The sequence below is a fragment of the Puma concolor genome, chromosome B2 (assembly GCF_028749965.1).
Source record: "Puma concolor isolate L17-30 chromosome B2, mPumCon1.1.hap2, whole genome shotgun sequence".
Classification (NCBI taxonomy): Eukaryota; Metazoa; Chordata; class Mammalia; order Carnivora; family Felidae; genus Puma; species Puma concolor.
In genome coordinates this window covers 111,933,631-111,957,860 of record NC_141671.1, presented here as the reverse complement: position 1 = coordinate 111,957,860, position 24,230 = coordinate 111,933,631, and the positions used below count along the sequence as shown (strand labels likewise).

General features: G+C 35.0%; 1 long non-coding RNA gene across 1 annotated transcript in view; it reads right to left on the bottom strand.

Moving 5' to 3' along the window:
* Positions 1 to 5,711: 5,711 nt before the first annotated feature.
* LOC147581184 (uncharacterized) overlaps positions 5,712 to 24,230 on the bottom strand; it is a 53,482-nt gene continuing 34,963 nt past the window's right edge. Inside the window, exon 3 of the long non-coding RNA XR_015250866.1 lies at positions 5,712 to 5,839. This is a non-coding gene — a long non-coding RNA (uncharacterized LOC147581184). The remainder of the gene's footprint in view (positions 5,840 to 24,230) is intronic.

The following is a 24,230-nucleotide window of genomic DNA, read 5'->3' as shown; positions in this document are numbered from 1 at the left end:
TAAAAAAGAGAGATATTACCTGTTCTCATATTATTTTGGAGTAAATACAATATAATATTTCCATCAAAAAACCTTAGTATGGTGTCTCATACACAGGAAAGAATAAGAGATAATACAAAATGTTTCTGTGGTTTACCAGGCTTTGGAGTTCCTATGGTTTTTGTTTTTGATAACATTAAACACCTTTCAAAAACAAATGGCTATAAAGCTTATCTGAACTGAGGAAGGGTAAAAATGATCAAAGTGTTCTGGATCCATAGCTTTAAATGGTCTTATACCATTTTAAAACTGTATGATGCTGAAAATATGTTCAATATTCAGTATATAGTTGTTGAATTTTTCTTATATTGACAGGCTAGATGAAAATGAAAGGTCAAGAATGGAAAAGTTGATCAGCACATAGCTTCAGCAAGAATTGAGGTTATGAGTAAGAAAAAAACAATGCTGTCATTCTTGGAAATAGAGGTAACTGGCATTTTGGAGGTGGATTCAGATTGAATTAATAATGAGAGCAAAAATCTTAATCATTTCAAATTTAGTATTATTTATGAATACATTTTTAAATTCAAATTCTTCTCTGACTTACACGTTCCTTTTTGGTCTTTTCTTAATTTAATCATTATGCTTTTCTCTTTGCTGCTTCTTGCAGAAGACTTAAAATGAACGATCTAGTTCTGATTTTCAGTGCACGCTGTGCCCTTTAGAAAGGTTGGATTAATGTATTGTGTAGATTTCTCTTTCCACCTCCTGAAGCTTACTATTTAAAAAGCTTTCACAGCTAGAGAATCTGATGATAAATCATCTTGTTTACAAGCAGCTTAACAAATGGTGGCTGGTGATAATAACCTATTAGTTATTAATTATAAAAAGTAGACTATGTATGTTTATATCACAGATGCTCACTACATTGAGAATGATACAGTCTGGGGACTTTTACAACTGTATTTATTAGTGTTTCAAGTAATAAGAATCTCAGAATGGGGAATATATTACTTAATTCCATAAGAAGGGCAAACTGAAACAAACAATTTTGTATGGTCTAAAACACCTGTCATTAATAAAGACTATAATAATTTTTAACCACTTATAGTAATCTATTACTTTGAGTAATAGAAAGGTTCTAGAAATTAATTAAAATGTCAAAAAATAGATTTATATTGCCAGAAAAAATTATGTTAATCAGTATCAAGTGAAAATATTTCATTCTTAAGTGCCAAAGTATTTAAACCAAGATTAAATGATTTTTAGCTAAGATTAGATTATTTTCTGGTAATAAAATGTGTCAAATCATAGGTTATGTTTATTAATATAGCTTTTGTTTTTTATAAACCAGAACAAAGTCTATATATAGTTGGCATATTTTAATGGCAAGTAATTTTAGAAGCTAAAAATAACTCTATAAATTGTGATTTGGAATTCAAATTAGATATTGTTGCTTAGAGCCAAATGGACTTCATAAATTTTAGAATTTATTAAATAACTTGTTTAAAATTGGACAGCTTTCTTGTTTCTCTTTGGGGAAGAATCCAGATCTAAAAGGAATCTATGTGTGACAAAAAATGGATTAGTGGAAACATTGTGAAAGCTTTATGAAGGTTTATTTTACAGGAGAAAGTAAACAACTTTAACTTTGTATATTTAGTTGGCTAGGAATATTTAAAATAAATTTCCATCCCCATAAAGATGAGTCTTATTAAAAAGTCCAACTTTTTGACAATTGACTTTCATTATAAAAAACCTCTCAACTCTATATTTTTTAAAGTTTATTTATTTTTGAGATAGTGGGAGACACAGTCTGAAGCAGGCTCCAGGCTCTGAGCTATCACCACAGATGTCAGGGTGGGGCTTGAACTCGTGAAATGCAAGATGATGACCAGAGCCAAAGTTAGATAGATGCTTAACCAACTGAGCCTTCAGGCGCCCTCTGTCAATTCTATTTTGCCTTTAAATGTTTTGATGATTATGTTATTTTTTTTTATTTGAGAGGGAGAGACAGAGAGAGAAAGAGAGTTTGTGTACGCTAGTGGGGGAGGGGCAGAGAGAGAGGAAGAGAGAGAATCCTAAGCAGGCCCCATGCTCAGCGAGGAGCTTAACACGGGGGTAGATCCCATGATTGGTACATTATGACCTGAGCCAAAATCAAGAGCGGGACACTCAACTGTCTGAGCAATCCAGGTGTCCCTTGATGATAATTTTAAGGAAAATCTGTATTTGAGAATAAAGAATTTAAACCATATATATATATGTGTATATATATACATATCTATCTATCTATCATCTATCTATCATCTATCTATCTATGGTATTGTGTGTTTTATTGTTTCCTTTTTCTTGTTTTGGTTGTAATTTGGTCTTCTAATTTAGTTTCTTCAGATCGAAGTTTAAAATATGGATTTGGGACCTTTGTTCTTTTTAAATTTAAGCATTTAATGCTAGAAACTATGTTTTAGGTATTGCTTTAGCTTTATTCCACAAATATTGATGTGTTGTGTTTTGTTTTTTTTCTCAACGCAAAACATTTTATAATTTCCTTTATGTTTTCTTCATTGGCCAAAGGTTACTTAGAAATGTTGCTTCAGTTACAAACATTTGAGGAGTTTCCAGGCATTTTTCTCATACTGATTTCTAGGTTAGTTCCATTGTAATTATAAAACATATTCTGTATGATTTAAACTTTTTAAATTGTTCATGTTTGTTTTACGTCCCAGTATATCTTTGTGGAGCTTCCATGAACATATGAAAAAAGTATTTATTCTCCCATTTTTAGATGAAGTATTGTATAAATGTCAATTAGGTCAAGTTGGTTTATAGTACTGTCCCAATTGTCTATATCTTTACTGATATTCTCACTTGTACTAACAGTGATTCAGATAGAAGTGAAGTCTAACAATAAATTTGTCTATTTCCCTTTTTAACTTTATCAGTTTTGATTTGTATATTTTAGGGCTGTGTCTTAGGGATATGTACATTTAGATTAATATGTCTTCTTGATGAATTGACTTCTGTACCACTATGTAATGTTGTTCTTTTCCCTAATTTTTACTTATTCTGATATTTATTTTGATATGATTTTTAATCATTCCAACTTTGTTTTGATCAGTGTTGAATAATATATATTTTTCTTTTCTTTTACTTGTAACTTATTTGACCTTGTCAAAAAGGTGTCTTGTAGATAATATACAGTTGGCTGTTTCTTTTTAATCCAAGTTGATAACACCTGCCTTTTAATTGAAGAGTTTAGACTATTTACATTTAATATAATTATTAGTTTAATAATAGGGTGGCCATTTATCTACCATTTTGCTATTTGCTTTCTATTGTATCAGTTTGTCTCCCTTGTCCTTCTTTCACTGCTCTATTTTGGACTAATTATTTTTTATGATTTCATTTTTTCCCCTTTATTGGCTTATTAGCTCTGTCTTTTTTTTTCTTTACCTTTTTTTTTAACATACTCAGTCTAGGGTTTGCCATATACATCTTAATTTTTCATAATTTACCTTCAGATAGAGTTTTTTCTGTGCATTTGTTTTATCTTTTATGTTACCCTTGGCATACATTTTGCTTCTATGTATAATATAAATCCTACAGGGGCGCCTGAGTGGCTCAGTCAGTTAAGTGTCTGACTCTTGATTTCAGCTCAGGTCATGATCTCACAGTGGTGGAATCTAGCCCCGCATCTAGTCTGTACTCTCTCTCTCAAATCTCTCTCTCTCTCTCTCTCTGCCCCTCTTGCTCTCTCTCTCAAAATAAATAAATAAACAAAAAAATTTTTGGTTTGGTTTGGACAGTCCTGTATCTTTTATTTATTTATATATTTATATTTGAGAGAGAGGGTGCAAGTGAGCAAAAGGCAGAGAAAGAAGAGAAAGAGGGAGAGAGAGAGGTGGTGCTCACTGGAAGCAGGGCTTGTGTTCATCTAAAGTGGGACTCCTGCTCATCTGAAGCAGGACTCAAACTCACCTGAAGTGTGGCATGAGCTCACTGATGTGGAGCTTGAACTCAAGAACCATGAGATCATGACCTGAGCACACGTTAGATGCTTAACTGACTAAGCCACACAAGTGCCCAACAGTCTTTTATCTTTTAAAGTCATCACAGATAAGAAAAAAATCTTTATGCTTACCTTTATTTTATTTTTTCTGGCACTTTTCATTTCTTTGTGTAAATTCAAATTTCCATCTGGTCTCATGTTCCTGCTGAATGAAGAATTTCCTTTAACATTTCTTGAAGTGAAGGTCTGCTGGCAATGATTTTTTTTCCTGAAAAAATTTTTATCTTAAATCTTAAAAAGTATATATTTTTTATTGGGTATACTGTTTTACAGCTGTGTCCAGTAGGTTAATAAACATGTCAAAGAAATTCTCCATATCTGATATTATGCTTGTAATATTTATGGCATTTCTTTTGACTCTTATTTTATAGTTTCAGTATCACTACTGAAATTTCCCATTTGTTTTTATATATAGTTCACCTTTTTCTAGAAGATCTGCTAACATATTAATTGTACTTAAAACGATGCTGTTTGATAGTGCCACCATATGGAATATCTCTGAGTCTAATTTTATTGATGGGCTTATCAATGACAATGACATTTTTCCTTTGCTTTTTTGCATATCTCGTAATTTTTGACCAAACGCCAGACATTGTGTACTGAAGAACAGTAAAGACTGAAGTAATAATTACTTTATCTCAGAAATGAGGACATTTCTTCTGTCAGGTTGTTACTATGGAGGGATGAGTCAGTTTTGTCAGTACTTGACTTGGGTTTGGGTTTAGTTGTTGGTGTTTTAATCTTTATTGCACCACAGGCTTTGAATTCCTATAGTGGTGAGCTGTTGTTATCTTGTGGTAGGAGTGGAGTATGGAGTGCTGGGGGGTTTCTTTCAATGTTCCTCCTCCACCTTCAGCTTTCAGCAGTCCTTTCATGTCTGTACTATAGACGATCTCTGCATGTTCTTACCCCTCTCCTACAAATAGATTGCTGTTGATTGCTGCTCATGTTAGGAGAGGAGGGCACTCTATTATCCTGGTCTAGATTCATTTTTAGGTGAATTCTATGGTCCTGGGCTTTGGGGGTGAAGTTCTCATAGACCTGGCTTTCTTTCTCATGTCAGCCAAACCCAGCCTTTTATATATTGAGAATCTTGGGTAGGAGAGTATTTCCTGCTTTTTCACCAGTAGCAGCCCTCTGCTTTGTATCAGTGTAAGATCTTGAGTCCAAGAGATTTATCTGCTCCTCTTTTAGGAGCAGAAAATTATGCTTTTTCCCTTTCTCCTCATCCCTCAGGAATAGTAGATATGTCTATGTCTTGGAGACAGGAGGAATTCCTATTTATTTCCCAGAAGCAGATGGGATTATGCCTCTACCACACCCCCAGAAACAGGATTTTTACCTGAATCTTAGGAGCAGTGGCACTTCATGTCTTTAATCAGCAACCTAGTGGTTTTTCCTTTGACAAGAGAAGGAACTGAGAAAGCACATAGATGTTTTATATATGTTCCTCTGGAGTAACTGATCACCCACATATCTGTGTTACTGAGGGAGGTTCTCTCCGGTTTCCTGCCCTGCCTTGAAATTTTCATGAGATAGGCTCGTGGAAAAAAGCTTGTAGAGTACAAAATATACTTCTCTCTAGGGATTTCAGTTTTTCCAAACTTACATACCAGTCAATCCTCAGACTTTAAGAATTTGTTAAAATTTAATGTGATTTATTCTTACTTTTATGGTGATCACCTCATCCTCATATGCTTTGTGAAATGTGATATTTTCTTTTCAGACTTTGTCACTCTTTGGAATTCAGTGCATTTACTTGCTTTGCAACCCCATCTCTCCTGTGGACTAAAGAAAAATGTTTGATAGCAACATTCTCTTGTGGTTTTCTGATCCTAAGCAGACGCAAAACTTCCTTTACTTTATACTTGTTTTAAAGCCACCAGTCAGAACAAATATATTAATTTAGTAGAATTAATCTTGATAGGAAAACAATATGGTCCACTTAAAAGCAATATGATCCACTTAATTTGAAATTTAAAGAGCACAGTAGTCATGATTTTAAAAGAATTACAATATTGAAACATGATCAGTGAAGCTATTGATAAGTTGGACATGAGGCAACTTGATATTGGTGTCTGGAATTGTGAATGCAAATAACAAATTATATGATTTTTCATAGACTTCTCTGATTATATTCATGACAAAAATATTAGTTTTGCCATATGTTGGTCAGATAAGTTTCTTGGAGGAAGTGAAATGTGAATTTTGTCTTAAAGGATATGTGGCTCAAATTAGCGAAGAAAGAGAGACGGTCAATCCAGATGACAGAAACAGCAAATTCAAAGGCATGAAAATAGAAAATAAGTAGACATTATGGTATATTGGAAAATAGTAAAGATACTAGCTTTGTTTTGTTTATCTATATCAGAGGTTGGCAAAGATAGCTATGAGCCTCATCTAAACTGCTGCTGTTTTTGTATGACCAGTCAGCTAAGAATGGTTTTTACATTTTAAAGGGTTGCTAAAAAAGAAAAACAAGAAGGAGGAGGAATAGGAGAACTGGGAGGAAAAAGAGGAGCAAGAAAAGGGAGAAGAGAAAAAGGAGAAGAAAAGGAGATAAAGGAAGCAGAAAAGGAGTAGGAGACAGAGCTCATATGTGGCTTGCAAAACCCAAATTATTTACTATCTAAACTTTCACAGAAAAATTTTTCCAATCCATGAACTGTAGCTTTCTTATTGTTATTCTATTACAGGGAAATAGACACTTCCCCCAATTTTCCAAAATGTGTACTAAGATAAATATAATTGTCATATTACCTAATTTCTCTTTCATTTGCTTTCAATTGATCTATCAAGTTAAACTGCTTATAATTATACTTGGACCTATATATATATTTTAAACAATCTATGCTAAATTTTTTCAGTTATGATCCATTAAATGTACACTTATGCTTTACATATTGCCCCACCTGGGTTTTACATTGCCCTTTCCTTTGTATTGATAAGCTAGATACAACCATAATTTCGTTTTTCAAATTGCCGTAAATCTATCACATAGTTAAAGAAACTGTGGTGAGTTTCAGGATTTGGGGGCTGATCAAGGAATAGACAGAACCGTGAGATAACAATAATATATAACAAACTTGGACAGCAGAAGACCTTCCAGAGACAGTAGCACAGGGCCACAATCTGGAAGGGGAAGAGGACAAGGTAACTCTTTGGGGAGAGGGGGATCACAGAGGGAAATTAATGTTTAGGTGATGGTGTTTAGGTGATGTCGCTTGGCAACACAGTGAGCAGAGTGGGAGTCTCTGGGTCAGAGAACTCAGAAGGACAATAATAATTTGGGGTGTTTCATAGCCATGAAACCTATGGCTGTCAGATGTTGAGTGTTTTGTGGAGTATGCAAAGCAGCCAGGCTCTGTATTGCCAAAAATACACTTATTTCGGCTATGTTTAAAAGAATTGGATGGATGTGTTAGGATTTGAGTTCGGAGCTGGTGGTCTTGGTTCAATGATCTGAACCTGCTGTTAAGAAATAAACATGGGCACTAAATACACAGAGACTATCTTTAACCTACTTAGATACCAGAAACAAAATAAAACCAGCTAAAGAGGGCCACCTGGGTGGCTCAGTCAGTTAAGTGAGCGACTTTGGCTCAGGCCATGAACTCACAGTTCGTGGGTTTGAGCCCTGCATCGGGGTCTGTGCTGACAACTCAGAGCCTGGAGCCTGCTTCAGATTCCGTGTCCCTCTCTCTCTCTGCCCCTCCCCTGCTCGTACTCTGTGTCTGTCTCTGTCTCTCAAAAATGAATAAACATTAAAAAAATAATAAAAAACAAACAACCAGCTAAAGAGATCTCAAGGAATAAATACTCACCCCATCAATGGTGAAACAGCAGGTTGACATTAGATTCTTTTCACAGGAAGATAGCTTTGACTTTCTGATCTCTTTTGTGCCTTTCCCTTTTTACTATTCCTATTTGCCATGTTTTGTCAGATGGCTGAGACAGCCACATGAGTTAGAGAGAACTGATTATCTAAACCCCTTTTGTTCTCTTTCTGTTTGACACTGACAGCACTTGGTATATCCTCTGAAGATGAGTGGCTGCAGGAAAATAAAGAAAACTAAATCTGATATTCTGGCTTTTTATCTTCAGATTTTAAAATATAGGTTAGGGGCACCTGGCTGGCTCAGTCAGAGGAACATGTGATTCTTGGTCTTGGGATTGTGAGTTCGAGCCCCACATGGGGTTAAAAACAAAATCTTTAAAAACAAATAAATAAAAATATGGTATAGATTAAAACATAAGAGTGCACTCATCTTGATAAGCACTGAGAAATATATGGAATTGTTGAATCACTACATTGTACCCCAGAAACTAATATAAACTGTATGCTAACTACACTGGAATTAAAATTAAAAAATTGAAAAAAAGATCAACAAAAACCAAAATAAAAGAATGCTGTTTAGATAGCTAACTGTGGGATTTGATTTAAGCATTTTATACTTGTTTTCCATTTTTATAGACAATAGCATCATTTACAAAAGCAAATGGTGTTTTCATAAATATTGCTTACATTTTAACTTCTGTCTGGTCAGATCCTCAATTAAAAAAGTGTTGTTAACTGGTAAAATATTTGAGATCCTTCAGTGTGCTTTTAACTTTTTCATCTGCATCTTCAAATATGCAAAGGAAATAATTTATTTTCATGGGGAAATTCAGTTCGTTATATAAATTTGTTCAGGACTTGGAATGCAGAAGGCAGAAAGCCTAGGTGCATTACTTTCTGACATCCTTTGCTCTCAGCAAATAGATACTAAACCACAAGAGGAAGATATCTGCTTTTTGTTTCAGATATTTTAGAAAATAGTTTATAAGTCTTACAGTCAAATCTGATATTGTTCAGTCATAGATATAAGGATCAAAAGAATGTAAAAGTCAAAGTAAGAATAAGGGAAAAATAAACATGAATTCATTTTTATTGGTCTTGTTTTATTAGTGGATTTGACAGAAGATTTTCATAACATGCTTTCTTCCAGTTCATTGCCTGACTCTGGCTTTGATGATCACTGGCTCCTCCATAAACCCAGTGGACTTTATGGTGAGGAAAACTGACTCCTGTTGTTAAGTAAAATGTCAAGATAAACTCAGAGTTTTTAAGGTAGATATTTAAACCTTGGGTTACAAACACAGCAGAAGTAAAGAAAACACATATTTGGACATTCAACTTTCAGAGGTGAAGACCTGATAATTATACTAGCAGTGACCTGTTAAATAATGATCATGGTCTCAAACATTTGGTAATAAATCCCTCCAGCTTAGAAAATTACTAACATTTGCTTCTCAACCTTGGGGTCAACAAGACTTCATAATTCTGGGCTTCATGATTTTTTTTTAAGTTTATTTATTTTTGACAGAGAGAGTGAGCATGAGCTAGGGAGGGTCAGAGAGAGAGGGAGACACAAAATCTGAAGCAGGCTCCAGACTCCGAGCTGTCAGCACAGAGCCTGACACGGGGCTTGAACTCACAAACTGTGAGATCATGACCTGGGCTGAAGTCAGACGCTTAACTGACTGAGCCACCCAGGCACCCCTGGCCTTCATCATTTTCAATCAAGACACTAATTTATTTATGTAATTTTTACTAGGATCAAGAAGTATCAGTAGAAAATAGTATTATAGAATCCAAAAGATTATTTCTAAGAAACTTGTTGATTAATGTTATCAACTAAATTGTGTCTCTTCATCAAGATTTGTACGTGGAAACCCTAATTCCTAATGTGATTTATCTAGAAGTAGATTCTTTAGGGGCTAATTAATGTTAAATGAGTTAATAAGGATGGCCCTAATTTGATAGGGCTGTGGCCTTAGAAGAAGGAGATTCTCTTTTTCTTACTCTCTCCATCCCTCTGTCTCTTTCTCTGATTCTCTCCTGCCATGTGAGAACATAGTGAGAAGGCAGCCATCTGAAAACTGGAGAGAATTCTCACTAGAAATTGAATCCTGCTGGACTTTGATCTTGGAATTTCCAGCTTCTAGAGCTGTAAAAGAACACATTTCAGCTGTTTAAGCCATTCAGTCTATGATATTTGTAAAGCCAGCCTTAGCTAACTAAGGTAATTAATTTGCATTACGTAGCTATCTTAATTTTATGCAGTATATATGAAAATAAATAACCTCCTTGAAATACTTAAAAGTCTTTCCCCAAAGGAAAAACAAAAACGCAGCAAACAAAATAACAGACTAGAGATGTTGATAATGGATCCTGAAGTCACCTTTCAGTTGCCTTTTATGGTTAGGGATGAGCATAGCATGGCTTTTCTTCTTTCAACAGACCAGAATTTCTTAGGAAATATTTTCCATTTTCCAGAGGTTAAGGCTTTCTTTCAAATTGTGTACTGTAGATGTTTAATTAGATAAATACTCAATATTATGCCTGGTAAGATTATGTTAAGATATAAGCTCATAACTATCTGAAGTTTTATTTCTTTTTGCTCATTGCCTTTCACCCATGCAAGTCTTCCTTTGCTTCAAATAAAGTTTCCAATAGTTTATCTGATCTTTGTTCTATTTGTATGATTTGACTTTATGATAAAAGTTTGACTTTCCATTTATATTTTGCCTTCCTTTTTGACTCTGAGAAGCCTCACCAAATTACCTGTGAAATAACAGTTACTGTCTGGCCAGTGAATTTATGTTCAGGAAAAAGGACATTAGAAGAGATGGAATTTAAGGACATGAAAGTAGTACTGCTTTAGGCATATTGAGCCTTCCTCTAACTCAATTTGAGTCTGTAAGGATATCTGCATATAATCAAATGTTTTAGTTTTTAATTATTAATTATGGAACTAATGAAGATGGTATATATTTTATGTTTAAAATATATGACAGGACACATGGGTGTCTTAGTCAGTTAAGCGTCTGACTTTGGCTCAGGTCATGATCTCACGGTTGGTGGTTTCGAGCCCTGTGTCGGGCTCTGTGCTGTCAGCTCAGAGACTGGAGCCTGCTTCAGATTCGGTGTCTCCCTCTCTCTCTGCCTCTCCCCAGCTTGCACTCTGTCTCTCTCTCTCTAAAAAATAAATAAACATTAAAAAAATTAAAAAAGTATATATGACAAAACCTACCAAGTGAAACTTATTTGTATAAAAAGAACATATGGAAGCTTCAAGCTGCAGCAGAGTCAACTTGGGAGCAAAGATTTTGATACTGTTTAATCATTTTATCCTGGAGAGTGAAAGGAGGGATGTCTCCCATGCACGTGCCTGTCACACATGATCATGTTCTATGTGCCAGAATGGAATGACAGTAGGGGTTGGGTGATCTGCCTCTCCTCTTGTTTGTTTGCTCAGTTAGATTTTATTTAACTTTGACTGAACTGAAAATTTATGCATGCATAAGAAAACTCCAAATAATGTCTTTCCTTTGCCTCCAAACCAAAAAGGGTGGAAAAGTTGTCTTTTGAGAGTAGCTCTGGCAGAATGTGGTCTATCTCATTCCTGGACTTTGCCTAGCTAGGAGACATACTCAAATGTTTATATGTCTGTAATGGACACATTAGATTTTTTTATACCTCCATTAGGTACTCCTTTATTGGGTTTTTCCCCTTTGTTGGGTCCTGAGGTTGAATCACGAATCTGTAATCTGAGGAGGGATGTGAGAAGGAAGTCCTGGCCAAACAAAACAAAACAAAACAAAACAATAGGGGAATTAAGGAGAGGTCCCCTTCTTTAGGCCCTAGTGGATTGAGGGGAGAGAGGGATGCCGAGCTGGCAGAGAGACTGGATGGCAGTGTTCTGTTGTGTTCCACTCCTGACTACTAGCCTTGCACTCTGGAGATCCACGCTCAAGGGTGGGATAAGGGCTTATAGAAACATCCAGGCAGATATATGGGTCTCTAAGAAGACCAGGAGGAACTGCAGGCCCATAGGAGAACCACCAAAAGGCAGACCACAGTCACCCATGCAGGCAGCAGACTCGACTGGCCTTAACCCAGCAGAAACCAGGTAGGAGTACAAGGTCTCTCCTTGCGACATCAGAGCCCATTCCAACCTTTGTGGGAATGGGGCACATTCCCTCACCTAGTCAGATGCCATTTGAAGGGAAGAGCGTGAGGGAACTCTTAAAGACTGAGTATTTCCCTAGGAACACTAAACATTCCAAAAGGACTCTTTAAATCAGAACAAATACAGAGCTAAATTTTATTTTATTTTATTTTATTTATTTTTTAATTTAATTTTTTATTTTTTTAAATTTATATTCAAATTAGTTAGCATATAGTGCAACAGTGATTTCAGGAGTAGATTCCTTAGTGCCCCCTACCCATTTAGCCCATCCCCCTCCCACAACCCCTCCAGTAACCCTCAGTTTGTTCTCCATATGTATGTCTGTTCTGTTTTGTCTCCCTCTCTGTTTTTATATTATTTTTGTTTCCCTTCCCTTATGTTCATCTGTTTTGTCTATTAAAGTCCTCATATGAGTGAAGTCATATGATTTTTGTCTTTCTCTGACTGATTTCACTTAGGATAATACCCTTCAGTTCCATCCACGTAGTTGCAAATGGCAAGATTTCATTCTTTTTGATTGCCGAGTAATACTCCATTGTGTGTGTGTGTGTGTGTGTGTGTGTGTGTGTGTGTGTGTGTGTATACCACATCTTCTTTATCCATTCATCTTTCGATGGACATTTGGGCTCTTTCTATACTTTGGCTATTGTTGATAGTGCTGCTATAAACATGGGGGTGCAGGTGTCCCTTAGAAACAGCACACCTGTATCCCTTGGATAAATGCCTAGTAGTGCAATTGCTGGGTTGTAGGGTAGTTCTGTTTTTAGTTTTTTGAGGAACCTCCATACTGTTTTCCAGAGTGGCTGCACCAGCTTGCATTCCCACAGAGCTAAATTTTAAATAGATGGAAGTATTTGAACTGAAGTAGACTATTTAAAGTAGAAGAGGCAGATTTTGTTAATCAACAATTCCAATGTTCCTTTTTACATAGAGGAGTTCGGAAGATTGTTAGCTCTAGAAATTGAGGCAGTATATTTATTTGCATATGTGAATACAATGTTAGTACAATTGCACTTCTGATATACATGATTTAATTTTCATAAAATTTTGAATGCTGCATGGTGGTGACATAGGGCATTTTTCTTGGTTGTGTTTCATTTATATTTGTTAAACACATGGTTGACCTACCTTTGTGTATATATTGGTCTCTGAAGCTCTCTGAAATAGAGATATTTGTATTGACTGAATACATTTCTCATATTTTCTTAACTCTAAACCTTAATGCACTTATATATTTGAGGTGACTCTGAAAAATCCCATTATTTGGTCAGACATTAAGAAATAATATAGTGGAGAGAAGACTGGACAATGAGTGAAAGTACATGTGTTCTATCTTTGACTTTGTCACTCACAGCAATGAGGCTCAGGGGAAGTGGTCTGGCCTCTCTGATCATCACTGCTATATTTACCTGCACAACAGACACTATAGTCTTGCATACTCTATTTGTGAGATGGATGTATGAGCAAGGCAGAGAATGTGTATGAATGCATTCTGAAAAGTGAAAATGATTTAATCTAGGAATATGAAAGTATTTTTAATGAACAGCTATTTGATTTATCTTTTAAATATTTTAAAAACCTTTTTATCTTTAAATAATTTCAGACTTACAGAAAAGTTGCAAGCATAGCACAAAGAAGTAGAAACTCTTTACTCAAATATATATTTTTTAAATTTACATCTAAGTTAGCATATAGTGCAATAATGATTTCAGGAGTAGAATCCAGTGATACATCCCTTACATATAGCACTCAGTGCTCATCCCATCAAGTGTCCTTCTTAATGCACTTTGCCCGTTTAGCGTCTCCTTCCACCAACAATCCCTCCAGCAACCCTCAGTTTGTTCTCTGTATTTAAGAGTGTCTTATGGTTTGTCCCCCTTCCTGTTTTTATATTATTTTTGCTTCCCTTCCCTTCTCTTCACCTATTTTGTATCTTAAATTCCACATGTGAGTGAAATCATATGATATTTGTCTTTCTCTGACGAATTTCACTTAGCATAATACCCTCTAGTTCCATCCACATTGTTGCAAATGGTAAGATTTCATTCTTTTTGATTGCCAAATAATACTCCATTACATATATATATATATATATATATATATATATATATATATATATACATATGTATATGTGTATATATATATCACATCTTCTTTATCTATTCATCTGTCAATGGACATTTGGGCTCTTTCTGTACTTTGGCTATTGTCGATAGTGCTGCATAAACATTGGGGGTGCATGTGCCCTTATGAAACAGCACACCTATATCCTTTTGATAAATACCTAGTAGTTCAATTGCTGGATCATAGGGTAGTTCTATTTTTAATTTTCTGAGGAATCTCCATATTGTTTTCCAGAGTGGCTACACCAATTTGCATTCCCACCAGCAATGCAAAAGAGTTTCTTTTTCTCTGCATCCTCACCAGCATCTGTTGTTGCCTGAGTTGTTAATTTTAGCCATTCTGACTGGTGTGAGGTGATATCTCATTGTGGTTTTGATTTGTATTTCTCTGATGATGAGTGATATTGAACATTTTTTCATGTGTCTGTTAGCCATCTGGGTGTCTTCTTTAGAAAAGTGTCTCATCATGTCTTCTGTCCATTTCTTCACTGGATTATTTGTTTTTTGGGTGTTCAGTTTGATAAGTCCTTTATAGATTTTGGATACTAGCCCTTTATCTGATATGTCATTTGCAAATATCTTCTCCCATTCTGCTGGTTCCCTTTTAGTTTTGCTTATTGTTGCCTTCACTCTGCAGAAGCTTTTTATCTTGATGAGGTCCCAATAGTTCATTTTTGCTTTTGTTTCCCTTGCCTCTGGAGACGTGTTGAGTAAGAAGTTGCTGCAGGCAAGGTCAAAGAGAATTTTGCCTGCTTTCTCCTCTAGGATTTTGATGGTTTCCTTCTTAACATTTAGGTCTTTGATCCACTTTGAGTTTATTTTGGTGTATGGTGTAAGAAAGTGGTCCAGGTTCATTCTTCCGCATGTCGCTGTCCAGTTTTCCCAGCATCACTTGCTGAAGAGACTGTCTTTATTCCATTGGATATTCTTTCCTGCTTTGTCAAGGAGTGGCCATACATTTGTGGATCCATTTCTGGGTTCTGTATTCTGTTCCATTGATCTATGTGTCTGTTTTTGTGCCAGTACCATAATGTCTTGATGATTACAGCTTTGTAGTACATCTTGAAGTCTGGAATTGTGATGCCTCCTGATTTGGTTTTCTTTTTCAAGACTGCTTTCGGCTATTCCAGGTCTTTTCTGGTTCCATACAAATTTTAGGATTGTTTGTTCTAGCTCTGTGAAGAATGCTGGTGTTATTTTGATAGGGATTGCACTAAATATGTGGATTGCTTTGGGTAATATCAACATTTTAACAATGTTTGTTCTTCCAATCCATGAACATGGAATATTTTTCCATTTTTTTGTGCCTTCTTCAGTTTCTTTCATAAGCTTTCTATAGTTTTCAGTGTATAGACTTTTCACCTCTTTGGTTAGGTTTATTCCTTGGTATTTTATGGTTTTTGTTGCAATTGTAAATGGGATCGATTCCTTGATTTCCCTCTCTGCTACTTCATTATTGGTGTATAGAAAGCAACCGATTTCTGTGCATTGATTTTATATCCTGTGATTTGCTGAATCATGGATCAGTTCTAGCAGTTTTTTGGTGGAATCTTTTGGATTTTCCATATAGAGTATCATGTCATCTGCGAAGAGTGAAAGTTTGACTTCCTCCTTGCGTATTTGGATGCATTTTATTTCTTTGTGTTGTCTGATTGCTAAGGCTAGGACTTCCAATATTATGTTGAATAAGTGTTGAGAGTGGACATCTGTCATGTTCCTGACCTTGGGGGGAAAGCTCTCAGTTTTTCCCCATTGAAGATGATATTAGTGGTGGGTCTTTCATATACGGTTTTTATAATTTTTTGGTATGATTCTTTTATCCCTTCCTTCCTGAGGTTTTTTATCAAGAAAAGATGCTGTATTTTGTCAAATGCTTTTTCTGTGTCTATTGAGAGGATCATGTGAATCTTTCTTTTATTAATGTCCTTCAAAAATGTTCAGCTTCAAAAATGTTCAATATCACTCATCATTAATAAAAAAGATCATGTCCTTTCTTTTATTAATGTGATGTATCACATTGATTGATTTGCTAATATCAAACCAGCCCTGCATCCCAGGTATAAATCCCACTTCATCATGGTGAATAATTCTTTTAATGCATTGTTGGATCCAGTTGGCTAGTATCTTGTTGAGAATTTTTGTGTCCATGGTCATCAAGGAAATTGGTCTATAGTTCTCCTTTTTAGTGGGGTTTTCTCTGGTTTTGGGATCAAGGTAATGCTGGCCTCATGGAATGAGTTTGGACGTTTTCCTTCCATTTCTATTTTTTGGAACAGCTTCAAAAGAATAGGAGTTAACTCTTCTTTAAATATTTGGTAGAATTCCCCTGGAAAGTCATCCAGCCCTGGACTTTTGATTTTGGGGAGGTTTTTAATTACTAATTCAATTTCTTTATTGGCTATCAGTCTGTTCAAATTCTCTATTTCTTCCTGTTTCAGTTTTGGTAGTTTATATGTTTCTAGGAATTTGTCCATTTCTTCCAGATTGCCCTATTTATTGGCATATAATTGCTCATAATATTCTCTTATTATTGTTTGTATTTCTGCAGTGTTTGCTGTGATCTCTTCTCTTTCATTTTTTATTTTATTTATTTGAGTCCTGTCCTTTTTCTTTTTGATCAAACTGGCTGGGGGTTTATCAATTCTGTATCAATTCTTTCAAAGAAGCAGCTCCTGGTTTCATTGATCTGTTCTCCTGTTTTGTTTTGTTTTGTTTTGTTTTTGGTTTTGATAGCATTGATTTCCACTCTAATCTTTATTATTTCCCATCCTCTGCTGGTTTGGGGTTTTATTTCCTGTTCTTTTTCCAGTTCTTTAGGGTGTAATGTTAGATTATGTATCTGAGGCCTTTCTTCCTTCTAAAGGAAGGCCTGTATTGCTATATATATCCCTTTTATTACCACCTTTGCTGCATCTCAGAGGTGTGGGGCTATCATGTTATCATTTTCATTGGCTTCCCTGTACTTTTTAATGTCCTCCTTAATTTCTTGGTAGCCCCCATTCATTGTTTAGTAGGATGTTCTTTTTTTTTTTTTGTAGGTTGTTCTTTAATCTCCAAGTATTTGTTGTCTTTCCAAATTTTTTCTTATGGTTGATTTTGAGTTTCATTGTGCTGTGGTCTGAAAATATGCACAGTATGATCTCAATCTTTTTGAACTTGTTGAGGGCTGATTTGTGTCCCAGCCGGATAGATCTGGCTGATATATCCTGGAGAATGTTCCATGTGCACTCAAGAAGAATGTGTATTCTGCTGTGTTAAGATGAAATGTTCTGAAAATATCTGTTAAGTCCATCTGGTCCAGTGTTTCATTCAAAGCCATTGTGTCTGTGTTGATTTTCTGTTTAGATGATCTGTCCATTGCTATAATGTGGTGTTGAAGTACCTTACTATTTTAAAAATTTTTTTTCATGTTTATTTATTTTTGAAAGACAGAGAGACAGAGTGTGAGTGGGGGAGGGGCAGAGAGAGAGAGAAAGACACAGAATCTGAAGAGGTTCCAGGCTCTGATCTATCAGCACAGAGCCCGATGCAGGGCTCAAACCCACAAGCCACGAGATCATGACCTGAGTCAAAGTCGGACGCTTAACTGACTGAGCCACCCAGGTGCCCCTGAAGTCCCTTACTATTATGGTACTTTATCAATGAGTTTCTATATGTTTGTAATTAATTGATTTATATATTTGGATTCTTTCACATTGGGGACATAAATGTTTAAAATTGTTAGATCTTGGTGGATAGACCTTTTATTTTGACATGATGCCCTTTTTCAAGTCTTGGTACAGTCTTTATTTTGAAATCTAGATTGTCTGATATAAGTATGGCTACTATGGCATTCTTTTGGTGGTCTTTACTCAACTTTACCAATTTTTAATATATTTCCACATTTTCTTCTCTCTCTCATACACACATACATAATTTTTTTGAAAAAAGTATTTTAAATAACTTGAAAGTAGATTTTACCTTTATCTTTTAACACTCTAATGACCATTTGTTAACAATAATGATATTTTCTCTTATGACCACAGTATTTTCATCAAATTCAGGAAATTTAACATTAATACATTAGCTTAATCTGTAGTCTCAATTCCAATTTTAACAGTTATCCCAATAACATCCTTGATGAGAGTATTTCCTAGTCTAGAAGGAACCGCCTGTTGCCTTTAGATGTCATATATGTTTAGCCTTATTTAATGTAGTATAGGTTGTCAGCCATTTTTTTTGTCTTCCATGACATGGGTTTATAAGAACACAGGCCAATTATGTTGTAGCATTTTTCTCAATTTGGATTCATCTTTTGTTTCCTCATTATTAGATTTCGGTTATGAATTTTGGCTAGAATGTCACAGAAGTGATATGTTTTGCTCAGCATACTATATCCTAAGGTACATGAATGAATGTTTGCTCCCTATAGCGGATACTAGTTTTTCCTTTTTCTCCACTGTATAATGTTTTTTATGTTATAATTAATCAAGTGATTTGTGGGGGTATATTTTAAGACAATGTAAATATCCTATTCCTTATGAAATTCATCCCCTTCCCCCATTGAGTTTAGCATTCATTGGTGATTTTTGCCTGAACAAATATTTACTCTGATGGTTGCAAAATGGTGATTTTTCTGATACCCATGTTCCTTCTACATTTGTGAGTTGACATTTTATGTAAGGAAGACCTTTACCTTCTCCTTTATCTACCTATACATTTATTATCAACAAATTAAAATTCTTATTTTATTCAATGAGCTATAATCCATATTATCATTACTATTATTTTCATTACTATATTATTATGTTGATGCTCAAATATCCATCTATTTGATATTTCAAGAATTTAGCAGATCGAGTTTTTTTATTAGCTGTACAAATTTAAATTCTTTTATGTTCTATTAATCATGAAGGCCTTAAAAACTATATTCCTGACTATATATTTGCATGTTATTAATCTAAGTATTTTGTGAAAATAAATGCATAAAAATCCTTTTATTCATCCATGATCCAAACTAATTGAAACAAACATCAGGTAGAGAACGAAAAAAAAAAGTAATTTAAATCTGTTAGCCAAGGGGGCTTTCTCAGATTTCCCCCCTGATTACAGTTACCCAGTCATAGATTCACTGAAAAATGGGAGCTTTTCCCCATGAGGGCTTGCACTTCACATTTATGGCATGGAAGAGTAGATGAAGGTTTGCTTTCAGCAAGCAGGCAAATCCCAAAGAGAGAGAAGAATTATGTGGATCTGAGCTTGCCCAATTTCTTGTATTAAGTATACTGATAAGATAACTTCTTTTCTTGCTGTGGAGAGGAGTATGTAGGGTGGTTGACAGAGGCCAAGACTATTACTCTAACAGAGTTCTTTCCACAAGGAAGCAACTGAATTGGGGAAGAAGTGTTTTCCTGAATATTTGAACAAATAACTGTACTTCTCGGAGCCTCATTGTTTTTATCTGTAAAAAAATTAATTCCTCCATCCCATTTACTATTAGAAATTTATTATTATAAAGGACAAAGTAATTCCCTCTGTGGACTTAAAGAATTAGAGGGCTAAGACCTCTTAAAGAACTCCAGTAGTGAAAGCCTGGTCAAAAAAAAGAATGACTTGTTGATGGAGGGTCTTGAAAAGCAGAGTGCAGGGAGGTGGGAGCAAAACCAAGAGCATTCAGTTCACAAAAGCCAAAGGAAAAGCATTTCAAGGAGTGGTGAACTCTTTTGGCTTTTACTGCTAAAGCTTAAGCACAATGAGAGCTGAAAGTAACTGTTGTGGTTAGCAATGTGGAGTACACTGATGACTAGTCAAAGTGTGATATGAGGGAGTGGTTGGGAATAGAACACAGACCGCAGAAAGTTAAGAAAGTGATGAGGAAAGGGAAGTCATAAATATAAAGCCACACTCCTCAGAAGTTTTGCTGTGAAGGGAAATAGGACAGTAGCTAGAGGGGAATTGAGGGAAAGTTTTAAAGGCAAGAGATACTTGAGACTGTTTATCATACTGATGGAAAAGTAGGGCAAGTGGAGAATACAATAAGTAAGTAAGAGTTTCTGGTAAAGGAACAGGGGATGGGCATTGGTGCACATGTTAGGTATTGGCCTTAGAAGAAAAGAGAGGCACCTTCCTTAGATCAGTAGTCCAGGAGGAGAGGGTGGGTAAGGTACGAGCAGGTATATAGATTCCTTGTGGGGAATGGGAGTCCCTGTCCAATGGTGTGCATTTTCTTTGCTATATAAGAGACGTAATTATTTGCTGATAATGAAATGAGGGATCTGGGATAGGTTATGGGGAAGATTGAAGATTCAATTAGAGGTAATTAAAAATTGTTGTGAATATTAGTTGACTAGAAAAACACCTTGGCAGGCCAGGATAAAGGTTAAGGTTGTTGGTTCATCCTTTATATAAAATTCTGTCTTTCTTATTCAAATACTAAGGTTTTGGAAGTTAAAAAAAATGTTTGTTTTACACTTTTCTTTTTCAAGCACTAAATAAACATATTATATTTAGCAGTATTGCTCTTAGTTAATAAAATATAACATTTTGCTTATCACTGGTAAGCGTTTCCAGTCTCATAGTTTATTTATTTATTTTTTTATTAAAAAAATTTTTTTAATGTGTATTTATTTTTGCGACACAGAGTGCAAGCAGGGGAGGGACAGAGAGAGGGAGACACAGAATCTGAAGCAGGCTCCAGGCTCTGAGCTGCCAGCACAGAGCCGGATGAGGGGCTTGAACCCACAAAGCACAAGATCATGACCTGAGCTGAAGTCGGTAATAAACCCACTGAGCCACCCAAGCGCCCCTCCAGTCTCATAGTTTAAACTGCTGAAACTATGTCCTGTTTTACATTTTGTAGTAAAACAATTTAAGTACTAAAAATTGAGCTCTTAACTTTCAATTGATGGGATAGTTTCAAAATTATTTTTACCTTTTTAAATTTAAATTCAAGTTACTTAACATATAATGTAGTATTGGTTTCAGGAGTAGAATTTAGTGACTCATCATTTACTTATAACAACCAGTGCTCATCACAATAAGTGCCCTCCTTAATGTCTATCACCCACTTAGCCTATTCCCCCCATACCTCCCTCCAGCAACCCTCAATTTGTTCTCTGTCTTTAAGAGTCTCATAGTTTGCGTCTCTCTCTGTTTTTATCTTGTTTTTGCTTCCTTTCTCCTATGTTCATCTGCTTTGTTTCTTAAATTTCATATATGAGTGAAATATGGTATTTGTCTTTCTCTGACTTGTTTCACTTAGCATAATACACTGTAGTTCCATCCATGTTGTTGCAAATGGCAAGATTTCATATAATTTTCTGAGTAATATTCCATTGTATGTGTGTGTGTGTGTGTGTGTGTGTGTGTGTATATACATATATATATATATATATACATATATATATATTCACCACATCTTCTTTATCCATTCATCAATCAAAGGACATTTGGACTCTTTCCATAATTTAGCTATTGTTGATAGTGCTGCTGTAAACATTGGGGTGCATGTGCCCCTTCAAACCAGCATCAAAATTATCTTCAGAACCTTTAAAGCTAAGTAAGAAAAACATCCCGCTCCCCAAACTTTAATATTTTAAGCAACTCAAATGATACAAATCCTTTATTGCTTTCAAGATCCAATCTTATTTTACACAATTATTTTCATTCCTTATAAAATTTGCTAAAATTATTGCAGCTTGAAACTTAATCCTTAAATTTATCTTTGTAAAATGAGAAAGTAATGCAATTTTCTATACCTAGATTGAGGGTTAGCTCAATTAGTTGGATAATTTTAGATGTTACCCAGTATTTATATATTTAAGGCAAGCACTAATGATTTCAATTTTCTTCTGTAATCACAGGGGATACTTAAAGACAATTAGGATCATAACTATTTTAAGGATTCTGTCTTTTTTCACTTATTTCAGATGAAGCTTTCCATGTTTTATTGCCCAGGAAGTAGGAATAGGTTTCCCTTTTTCTTGCTTGTAACAGATTTTAGAGACAATTGCGTGTCTTTTTAGTGGGTTTCTGTTGGGCCTGCTAATCTCTTTCTGCTTTATTTCAATTTTTTATTAAAGGAATTCATGTTCACTGGTTTATATAACCAAGTTATTATAAAATCCTCCCCATCATCATCTTTTGCTCTCTTTTTCTCTCACCATCTTTTTAACCAATTTTGAGTATCTTTAAATCATCATACTCTTAGACTCCTATTACACTGTTGCTGGGCAAGATTTTTTTCAGCATGAACTAATGATTAGGCTGCTCAAATTTAGGTTTGATTTTTGATATATATGTATGTATGTATGTATGTATGTATGTATGTATGTATTATTTTAGAAAGTGAAAGAGCATTTGTGCAAGCAGGGGAGGGGCAGAGGGAGAGGAAGAGAGAGAATCTCAAGCCTGATGTGGAGCTCTATGTCACAAACTGCAAGATCATGACCTGAACTGAAATCAAGAGTCGGACGCTCAACTGAGTCACGCAGGCACCCCCAGGTTTAATTTTTTTTTTTAAAAAGGATTTTTGTCATTTGGTAAAGATCATTTCAAGAGCTAGATCTTAACTTTAATCATTTTTTGAATTCTTTTCTTTTTTTTTTTTTTATCTCCTTTCACTTGGTTTTCAAGATCCCAAGAATTTGACAATAGTGGCTTTTTTAGAGACATGCCTTGCTTTCTAGCTTAGCTGATTGTACTTTGAAGTTTAAAAGTGTTTTTTTAAGAACTTGGGGTGCCCTCAAGCCCCAAATGTGGCTTACATGTACCTTCTCTTTTGTTTTTATAAAGACACTTGTAATATGAGAGAAATGGGATATCTTAGAATGTTTACCCTCAAATAATTTAATAAGAAAACATGTTGGCTTCCCTTAATAATACATATTTTCAAAATCCTTCATGTGTTTTAGCCCACAATAGTATGCTATTTGCAATGGGATCAGAAGATGGATTCTTTTGGAATCAGACAGCTAATTCTCTCTCTCTCTTTTTCTCATTCATTGGATTTGGGCTTCTTTTCACTTTTAAAGTAATTATGCAGAACTGTTGGCATTGTTTGTAATGAATCAGTTTCAATTAAGCACAGAAAATTAGCATGTGAGCATGTGTGTGTGTGCATGTGTGCATGCATGTGAGTGTGTGTGTAACAGCATTTTCACAATCATTAGTCACATGTCACCAGGCTTTGTTGTCTGGGCTCATATTCTTCAACATGTGCCCAGATATTACAGCCCCATCTTATTATGTGGTTTTTCTCTTGTTTTGAAAACTGGAGAAATTAGTTCTTTTATTTCTCTAAATGGTAAAGAAAGAAAGATCAAAATTTATTATTCTACAGATTCTCCATTTGATGTAAGCTTATTTGTATTTATGTTTTTTTAAATCCTGCATCCTTTCTAAAATGGCTTGAAGATCTATTAATTGAGTAGAAAGAAACCTAAGAAAACAGAGTTTTGATAGCGATATGTAGAATGTAAATTTATTGCATTAAATAGAACCCCTACAGTGATAAAAGGTTTATTTGAATGTTTCTTCCCCTCTTTAATCTGATCTGGGAGAGGGTGATAAAAAATTCAGCTTGCCTGAAGTCATTCAGTGATATTTTTATACTGATCAAGTAATATAATGCAGAATATAACTACAGAATTTAGGGCAAAAAACAATGATTGAATGACATGCCTCATCATTGTATAGATTGAAAAGTCAGACAGATTCATCTCATAAGAGATAAAGACTAGTTGATAAAACACAACTTGTCACTGGGAGACCATCAGTTCATCATAAGAAGAGCAAAACATTAACAGCTTTTTGAATCTAGAGAGTAATACCTCTCTAAAATCAATGGGGAAATTTTATATGATACTTGATTTTTAGCCTCAAATAAAAATTCACTTAAATGAACTTAAATTCCTACTTTGTTGTGTTATTATTTATTATTTTCCATTTCATATCTATTAGTCTCCTCAACTGTTTGGTTAGGTCTCTGAAGGCAGGAACCCTATTGCATGCATCTTTGTATTTCCTAAATATTTTGGAGAAACTAGCTAGAAGTTAATATTT